Source organism: Eucyclogobius newberryi, unplaced genomic scaffold, assembly GCF_026437365.1.
Source record: "Eucyclogobius newberryi isolate DKJ021-1_F unplaced genomic scaffold, fEucNew1.0.hap1 SCAF_18, whole genome shotgun sequence".
Taxonomy (NCBI): Eukaryota; Metazoa; Chordata; class Actinopteri; order Gobiiformes; family Gobiidae; genus Eucyclogobius; species Eucyclogobius newberryi.
Window position 1 is genome coordinate 24,299,400 of NW_027315812.1, and position 9,370 is coordinate 24,308,769.

At 39.3% G+C, this 9,370-nt stretch overlaps 1 protein-coding gene across 2 annotated transcripts in view; it reads right to left on the reverse strand.

Moving 5' to 3' along the window:
• The window catches only part of cdh19 (cadherin 19, type 2), a 62,761-nt gene extending 53,591 nt beyond the window's left edge, over positions 1-9,170 (reverse strand). For both annotated transcript variants that reach the window (XM_072451147.1, XM_072451149.1), the window contains exon 1: positions 8,941-9,170. The gene's annotated coding sequence lies outside the window, so the exon portion shown is untranslated. The remainder of the gene's footprint in view (positions 1-8,940) is intronic.
• Positions 9,171-9,370: the final 200 nt, after the last annotated feature.

Below are 9,370 nucleotides of genomic sequence, written 5' to 3' on the forward strand. Positions count from 1 at the left end.
TGTGTTTGTGCTTATGCTGTATTCATATCTCCCAGCTCTGACTGCAGATTGACATTCCAATTAGTGACCAGTGAATCGTGAGCGGTTTCGGTCCGGTATTCTGCCCCCCCCCTCCAAGACAACAGCCTTATTATGTGAGCCCAGCAACCGCAAACTGCCAACACACCGGCGATTCCGTGGACAAAAAGGAAGACGATGAGTTATGCGGTCGCGATGGTTGTCGACAGACGTTCACGAGCCACGCTAACAACGGCGGCCCTTCTCGAAATAGAACTAACGAAAGGAAACCAAAGATGAGCTCAAAGAAAGAAGCTAGCAAATATAAAAAAGGTTAGAGAGAAAGCCTGATTCACAAAGCTTTAGACGTTCTCGAAGACATGGACGGATTCGTAAATGAAAGTCGAAGGTGTGAAGAATTGTTGAACACTTGTAGCTGTTGTCAACTTGAGAAATTCCAGAAGGTAGCGTCATTCATGCATGAAGCGGTCTCCAAATGTACAAGCAGATATATCGAATCCTACCATTTTGCAGGTTGAGGTCACAGACATTCTTTTCTCATGTAGTCTGTTTGCTTTTTCCATGTAGGCAGAAGGGGGCGGTACTGCAATACATTTACTTTCGAATACAATGTACCAGTACTTATCAGAAAGGTTTTCAGACACTATATGTGACTCCAACTATATATTGTACAGAGTAAGTACAAAAGCCTTATGTTCAAAGGTTTCAGCTTCAAAAAAACAGACCAAAACTGCTCACAAATATTATGTATATATTGTATCTTCAAATGTTTTAGTCTATTCCTGTGTTTCTGGGATGGCTTTTTGTCGTCCCTTTCAGCCAGTTGTGATTTAGAAAGTATCTGTGGTGTGTAACTTTAGTTTAAGCCCTTATTTATGGCTGATATTGTCTGGTTTTAAATCTGGTGGTACTTGAAGAACCAAATATTATCTCGTGGTGTGAAAACATTTGAAACTAATGGTCTATCCAATACCAAATGTTATGCATATATTTTATGTTTTGCCCTTACAATGCATAAACTTCCTTTTGAGATGGCACGAACTTTCAAATTCCTACTTGGGAAAGTTGAGAAATATAAATTCATACAAATGCAAACTGAATTCCCAATGTAAAACCAACAAACATCTCACTACAACAATAACTGGTTCCTTTGCACCATGCCTACTCTATGAATATATGTTTTTTTGAGAGGATTTTTGCAGAACATTTGAGAATTTGAAATTGGAATAAAATGGCCATGATTCAAAACAATGGGAAAAAAAGAAGACACTAAAAATGACTAATATATTGAATGTGTCAACAGATGTTTATTTGCCAGTTTCAGTGTTTTTTGGGGAAATATGTGACAAAAAAAGGATTATGACAAAAATCTTGCCTCATCAGGCCTGTAAATAGAAAAAGAACAAACTAAACCTGTATCTACTGTATGTATGACAGCTGCCTTCACAGTGGTAAAGGTGCATTTTGTAACATTTCTGGTGTAGGATCCAACTATATTTGTCTCCATGAAGATGTCATAGCTTTGCCTGCCGTGTTCCACAATATGGTTGAGGTTAAAGTATCTTGAGCCAAAGCGCGATGAGAATGCATGTTGTTCCAAGTATGTTTAAGCACTGTATTGTGAAACTGTGGAAGATTCCAGCCAAACAATCATATTTCCCATGCAGAAGAGCAGTTGTCATAAAACACAAGGTATCAGAATCAAGAGTACCAAACCATTGACCACATTTAGGTGACTTTAAAATGATTAAAGTATTTTTTTAGTATCTAGAACTTTTATTTTAGAGGTAATTAGCTCCAGGTTAACTCCAAGTAGCGTGGGCCAAGTGATCTACCGTAGTCGTAGCAACAGGCAGAGATATAGAATTGTATTCATTTCTATGGTGGACTCTTTTATGCCCCTGTTGAGCTGCACATGACTTTCCAATGTAAAAGTGATGGAAGTGACACTTGTAATCTCTTGGTCAATTTTCTCTCTTTCAAAAGGTCTTGTTTCCGATGTGGCAGTGCCACACGCAGCGTGCTGTGCTGGACAGCCATTCATTAGCTTTAATTGGGCTTTCTTCCATGGCACAGCCTCCCAAAGCCGCCTGTACGGTACAGCCTGTGCCACACAACAGAAGGACAATGAACCTCCATAGCACAAGGCCAATTTAGATTCTTAAAAAAGGCGCAATAAAAATCTCTGTAAAATGCAAATGTTAAAAAGTGACAATAAAGAAACTACACTACATGTCCTAATGAGCATAACACTGTGTATTTATGGTTCTAGAAGTAGAATTCACATAGATTAAAAACAATTCAAGCAATTCATGACAGTTTTAAAGCTGTCGTTTAACTCCTGACTGTAAAATATATAATCCCAGATGAAGCTTTTAACCATGTTAGGAGTTTCCTCAGCAATAGCTTATTCAGAGATATTGAGGCAAACATTCGATGCTTGAGAGCTCAGAAAACTCCAGTTTTCACTTAACCCTTGTCTCCGCCCACTGCCCTGTATGCACTTAGAATTATTCTCAAAAACTTGACTCTGGATCAAACAAGTAGAGGTTTAAAAATTATACCCACTTTTCAATAATAAAACGCGCATTGAAAATCCGTGGTGCTGATCAGTTCTGCAGTTCTGAACAGGATCCATTTCTGAATCAAAACCGCTTAATAATAGCGTCACGGTTGACAACAAAATGGTAAAATACGAGTTTCATACTCCCTGAAAAAAATACGTCTTCTTTAAAAATCTGTTTCAAAAATGTTATTGTAAAGTTATACATACTGTACGTGTTGCCGTATTTTTAAAAAAGTACATTTTTTTCATTTTAACTGCTCGATGTAACTTGTTATAAAGTAGCTACTTAGCCTATGTCAAGCCTTTAAACTCTATTTGATTTTATAGCAACATTTATGGGGGGATGGGAATTTTACTTACTTAAACCAGAACAAAATAATGTATAACTGATAGAAGGTTGATTTAAAAAAAGAAAAAAAACGACTAACTTTTAAATTCTACTTTGAATAAATATTTTGAAAACACAATCTTTACTGTACGGCTCATTATTTTGGGGACGAGAGCGGCGTAGTAATTTAAGAATCTTCTGCTGAACTTCAGATTATAAGATTCAGCAATTTAGAAGTATTTTTTCCTTTGAAGGCCACCGATCTCCTCCTGCTGAGATCAAAAGAAGCTTAAATCTGTTATCATTAATTGCTGCATTTTAATGTCCAGCTTGTACAATCAAACACTTAATTAGCAAAGCAACATCCTTGCAAACGATACCACATACACGACTGTACACGTTTAAGGCGATATTGGCACCGTTTTTCAACAGCAATTTGCAACGTTGGAGCGAAGCCATCTGTTCAACGCGACTCGTTTAAGATCACCCTTCCAAGACAAACTAGCCGTAATTGGTCCCAGGGGAGGCCATCACAGGGGCTTGTTTACCGCTCAGTGCCATAAAAAAGTGTAAAAGCTGACGCGCTGTTGGGACGGTTGCCGGGGCGAGGTGGAGCGAGTGAGACCTGGGCGTGGGAGCTGTAACGCGGGGGCACGGGGAGCAGTCATGTACTTCTAAATGCTTTGTTTGAGTTGATTATTCACACACAAGTGGGGTTTATTGTAGCGGAGAGGTGACGTCTATAAGGGGAAGGGACTGCTCAGACGTGGTGTTGTTGTTGTTGTCAGGGGTGTAAAGAAAGGTGCACGGTGGATGTAAAGTGTTGACTATGATAAATATAATAGCTGTGGAAAGAACTGGGAACACATTTCATTAGCTTCCTGTTTAATTGCTTTAAAGGTGCAGTGCTCAACCTTTCAATTATGCATTTATTCAAGTTTTTACACTAAAATAATACTTGTTTTGGTGTATTTGGCTTGCCTGACCAGCCATTCCCAACACGTTTTGACAGACTACTTAACAAAACTGTGTGTGGTTCTGGGGCTCGACCGCAGAATTTAAATTTCTAGGGCGGAGTCTAGAGAGCAGAGCCAGAACCAATCACATAAACCCAGAAGTGATGCAAACAACGCAACACGCTTAACCGGATATTACGTAGTGCATGTCAACAAGGCGTGTTCCGCGTTATCCGTCCCCAAACGCAGGAAATGTCTCCTGAATCGCGATGACGCCCTTCGTATAACCGCATCTAACGCACGTTCATCATGGCGAGTAGAGCGGACTTTCCTGATTGTTCAAACCGAAGCGAGAGCAGAAGTAAACACTCGAGCCGGGTCCGCCATCTTGAATGTTTTGGAACGGGGGTGAAGAGCTACTTCCGTATCTCAGTGTGACGCGTTAAAACCTCCGCCTGGGATTGGATCGGACAATTATGGTCCGACAACTTCATTGGCTCTGACTCGGGTTCCAGACCCTTCCGCATTTGAACCGAATGTGGGAGGGGCTGGCGGGTCAGGCAAGTATTTGGCTTCATTAAAATCATTTGTATTTGAGTACAAGCAAGATAAATGTTTAAGTTCATACTGGAGAATGTTCAAAAGTAAAAAAAATGTGCAGAATTCAATTGCGTGAGGGAATAAAGTTGCACTGTTAGTTCTGGTGGAGGGTCTGCCACCGGCTTGTCTCCATGGAGATGTTAGAGCTCTGCCTAAACAGCATGTGCAGTAACAGGTGACACAGCAATGCTCTGAAAGCTCAACATTTATCATTCATTTTTTCCATAGAGCTTTTGAAAAAGTCAAATATTCAAAGTTTAAAGACAGGTCAAAGGCAGTCGCTCTGTGGTAACTATGTCCACTACGCAGGTGTTTTCAGTCCAAAAAACACATTTAAAACCTAAAATTCTGCAAAATAACGTTCTACATTTTCAGAAACAGATTTGAAATAAAATCACAGGTCTCGTGCTTATTCCTTACCACGGAGCTGATTACCGAGCAAGCTTTCAAACATTTAATATGAACGCTCCATAATGTCTCCATGGAAACAAGCAAGTGATGAACCCCCTGAAAGTTACATAGAGCATCTTTAATAAAGCATGAACAAAGACATAACGCATAAGGGAGAAATGGTTTATTAAGAATGATTCAGGCTTTGTGTTATTAATAATCCTGAACCAAAAGCCCTAAATCTGACTCATTCTTCATAAAATATTTGTTTAATTGTGAATTAAATATTTGTTCATGCTTTAAGGCTAATTAGAGTGTAGATAGTATAACGTGTTACCAAATTAATTGCCTGTAAGAAGTGTTATTGAGGAAGCATCCAGCAGAATAATTAAATTTATTCATCCAAAAGGAACAATTATTTTTGTCACAGACATGCAACCGACCAACAGAAGAAAACATTAGTTATTAAATGAAATACAACAAGTAACAGGTGGATTTACCCATTCACAATGAAGGATGTGAGCTTTCAGGAGAAGCAAAGAACTTTAGTTGAAGAGGCCCATGGAGACTAATAAATTCATGGTGGATGTTAATGGAGATAGTTACAGAGTATGTTTAGCATAGTTGTTCACTGCAGTATGTTGTCCCTTTGTTCCTCTTTGTTCCACTCTCCTCTGGATTGTGTTCCTGTCTCAGATGCCAGGCTGCTGCTCCAGTGAGTGAACCTTACATGACACGATCCTGACCTGATGCTCTGGACACCTGGATGCTCTGGACACCTAACCTGGCTGGACGCTCCTCATCTGCCTGGATGACCTGTCCTACACTAGACGCTCTGTCCCTCTGTCTTTGTTTCTGGCTCTACAGTCTTCATCTACAGCCTGTCTGTCCGTGGAAAGATGATCTCTCCTCCACCATGGTTCTTTTTGAGGTTTCTACTTTTTCCCACTTGTTTTTTTGTAGTTTTTCCGTGCAGAGAAGGAGATACTAAGGACTGGGGATGCTCTGGGACAGTTACACATTGGCTTAATTCCTGTGAATGTTGGTTAAGCTGTTTCGCTATTATTGACCAATGGTGGTTTCATTCTTTTTGGATTTGACCTCCAGAGGGTTTGTGCAGCCCTGTGTGGAAACTGTTGTTGTGATTTTGGGCTTTACAAAATAAGTTTGATTGATTTGAATACGAGAAGCGACCCCATTGGGAATTATTGAGTTATTGTATCAATAAAATAAACTCTAGATAGTCAAGTTAGATCGCATTTTAAGGAGACAAGGATTAAAAAAAAAGTTTGGTCAACCATAGTGCTAAAACTGTGCTTCTAACAGAATAATAAACCACTATAATGATACGACTTGTGTCTTAAAGCTTGATATAAAAGTTCAATATCCTGACATTTTAATAAGAATCTGTCTTTTATATTTCAGTCATCTAAAGCAACTCTAAAAATCAAACACTATGATGACTTTTCATTGATGAAGAATCTAGTGAATCTAGTGAAGCCACTGTGCTAAGCCTCCTTATTTACAGTATATTTATAACGAGTGCATAGAAACCAGAAGTCTTTATTATCCTATTCATATTGTGGTATGAGAAAAATGTAACAAGTACTTTTAAAGCTCTTGCTCTTTCAAACAATGCTTGTGCTGCTAATAGATAATTATTAGTCATCCCTTTGAATAAACATGGTTGTTTTTTGAGCATGTTTTGTTGCTGACGCCTCGAGTCAGAGCGCTAACCAAAAGAGAATTTAAAAAGCTGTTTTCTTAGACGCCGCAGACTTAGAAAAATCGGTGACATTTTATTAATACCCCCTAAACGACCATTCTTTTACATTTGTCTAAATCATATTTATTTCAGGAGAGAACCGCGAGCCGAATGCCAGGAGCCATCTTAAATGATGCAGGAAATTTACAGATTTGTGCTCCGTGACAAATGCCCAGGGGGTTTGTTTCGAAATGATTGTATTCTACTAAAATGACTTTCAGCTCCTTTGCCTCACTCAGAATCCTTTACAAATATTCTTAAAGCTACACAGCCCAAGCTTTTATTTGCTTGTCAATAACTTATTACAAATATGCTTGTTTTGAGTCCAATTTCGTTTTTCCTCAGGCCAATACGGTATGACCAGTGACGCTAACATGAGGCTTGTTTCCATTGGTTCTCTTTGGAGCAAATTGGTATGATCCGAAAGTCTTAAATAAACTGTACCAGCCTGTGTAAGTGATCCAAAGTGAAATCTTTAACCATTCCTCACCAAACGCTTACTTGTTTTTGTGATTTCCAGTGATAGTAACGTATGTGTTGAGCCCACATGCTTAGCAAAACAAAGCTAGCGCACGTTAGCAACTTCATGTTTAACTGTGCACGGCACTCGCTTAAAAGAAAAACATTTAAAATTTGATTTCCAGTGCATTATGCATCCAACATTATCCAGACCAAATGCATTATGGACGTTTGGAGGTACATAAACGTGAAATAAATGCAGAAAAAAATGATTATTACGTTATCCTCATTCCCACCGAGCTAATGGTGGCTTTTAGATTTAAAGATTGCGATGTCATGCTTCTAGAAGGACGATTTTTCAGTTTGGTCACAAGGTACATTCATTATACTGTATCTCATGGTGACAAGGCGGTTAAACCTGCAGTTGCTGGGTTTAATGAGATCACAGCGCACTGCCGCACTGTGGACAATCATCTTGGGCATCTAAAATGAATAATGTTGAAAGCACATTTTTGGTTGTAATATTGCAACTTCTAGGGTCTAGACACAAACAGAAATGACCAGGAGGGCAACAAAAATCATTGGTCTGCCTCCTCCCGACCGCTCGCAGATAAACTCTAAAGCCATAACACTGGACCGCACTCTTCCACTGCACTGGTATTTCACCCAGCTGCCCCGTGAATGACGATACAGGACTCCAAGCTCCGGCAGAAAACAACAAAGATCAATTATAGAAACTAACCAGCTTCATGGACGATCTCGACGAGGCGTGAACATCTGCAGAGGTCAGGGCTGAACAGTATGTGCGTGTTTGATTAAGATAGTATTGTATGATGTGTTGTATGATGTGTTGTATGATGTGTTGTATGATGTGTTGTATGATGTGTTGTATGATGTGTTGTATGATGTGTTGTATGATGTGTTGTATGATGTGTTGCAGAGTAAAGCAAGAAAGGAAAAGAGTTCAGATGCAACAGAGCTTGATTCTAAGAGAGCCATCAACACACTGAACCATGTCCTCCCGTTTTGTAAAATTACCCATAATGCTCGAGTTATGTCAGCTGTATATTGTGCTGTGATGTATGATCGATGAGTGTCCTGTCAAAATAGCATTCTATTGAATTAACGACTATGAAAACAGATTGCCTGCCAGGTTCAACGTTTGTGAATTACTTTCACTGTATATAAATCATATGCACATGTGTCAAACATGTGGCCCGCGGGCCGCATCTGGTTATTGTCAGTACTTCTTAAGTTTGTCTACTTGTAACATTGTTAATTCTTCATCATTTTGTTAGTTAGAGGTCAGATATATATATAAAAAAAATCTCTTAATAGTTTGTTTTTGAGATATGCAAAATTAGAATATCATGTGCATTTTCAATTATTAAAACTATAAAAACGCCAGTCAAAAAAGCTGTTAAAGAGTTAAGAAAAACACAACAAACTTGTAAAAATAAAGGGATTTTTAAAATATTTTGGCATTTATTTTGGTTCATTTTCAAAGTCCAATCACGTTCTATTTGATATTTCAACCCTAAAACGACAAAACCTGGAAGTGTATTCGAACATTTTTAACACAATGCACGGCATAAACATATTCTTTTGTCATTATTCCCAACTTCTAGATAAAGTTAATTCTTGTCACAAAAGCTACTAAAACTTCAACAACTACTACCTAGTTCCATTCCTTCGACTGTTGCTCCTGCCAAACCTTACACTGACAACCGACACTGAGAAAAAACATAACCAGTCCTCTTCATGTCACATTGTTAATTCTCTACTTGTACATTTTCCATTATCTTGCCTTTTACCACATAAGTACTTTCAGATAAACACTCTCTGGCATCACACCCACCTGTTTGTCCACTTGATCCGTCCTTGCGGCCCCTCGTCTCCAAACTCCGTCGTCGAAAGAGATCATCTCCGCCAGGCGAGAAAACACAATCTGCTTAGCTAAATACCCCTGCTACACTGGAGTGTCATTCTCCCAAGCACAATGGCCCGGGCTGGGGATACGTGTGCTCCTTACAATGCGTAATCCCCCCCTTGCGCTGACGACCTCCCCTTTCTCCGGCTCTGAGGCCCTCAAACTTCCAGGGACGAGCAAACAAGGGGTTGTATTGTCTAGGCAGAAACACTCGCAGCCTTCATCGCCATGCAAATACTAAGAACCACGACTTTCAAATGGATTTCTATCTGCTTTCCAATTTCGAACAATCTGGTGTTTATCAGGAGTTTGTGGCATGAAGTCATGGATAGGTTATCCATCCACTGCCGAGCCACTT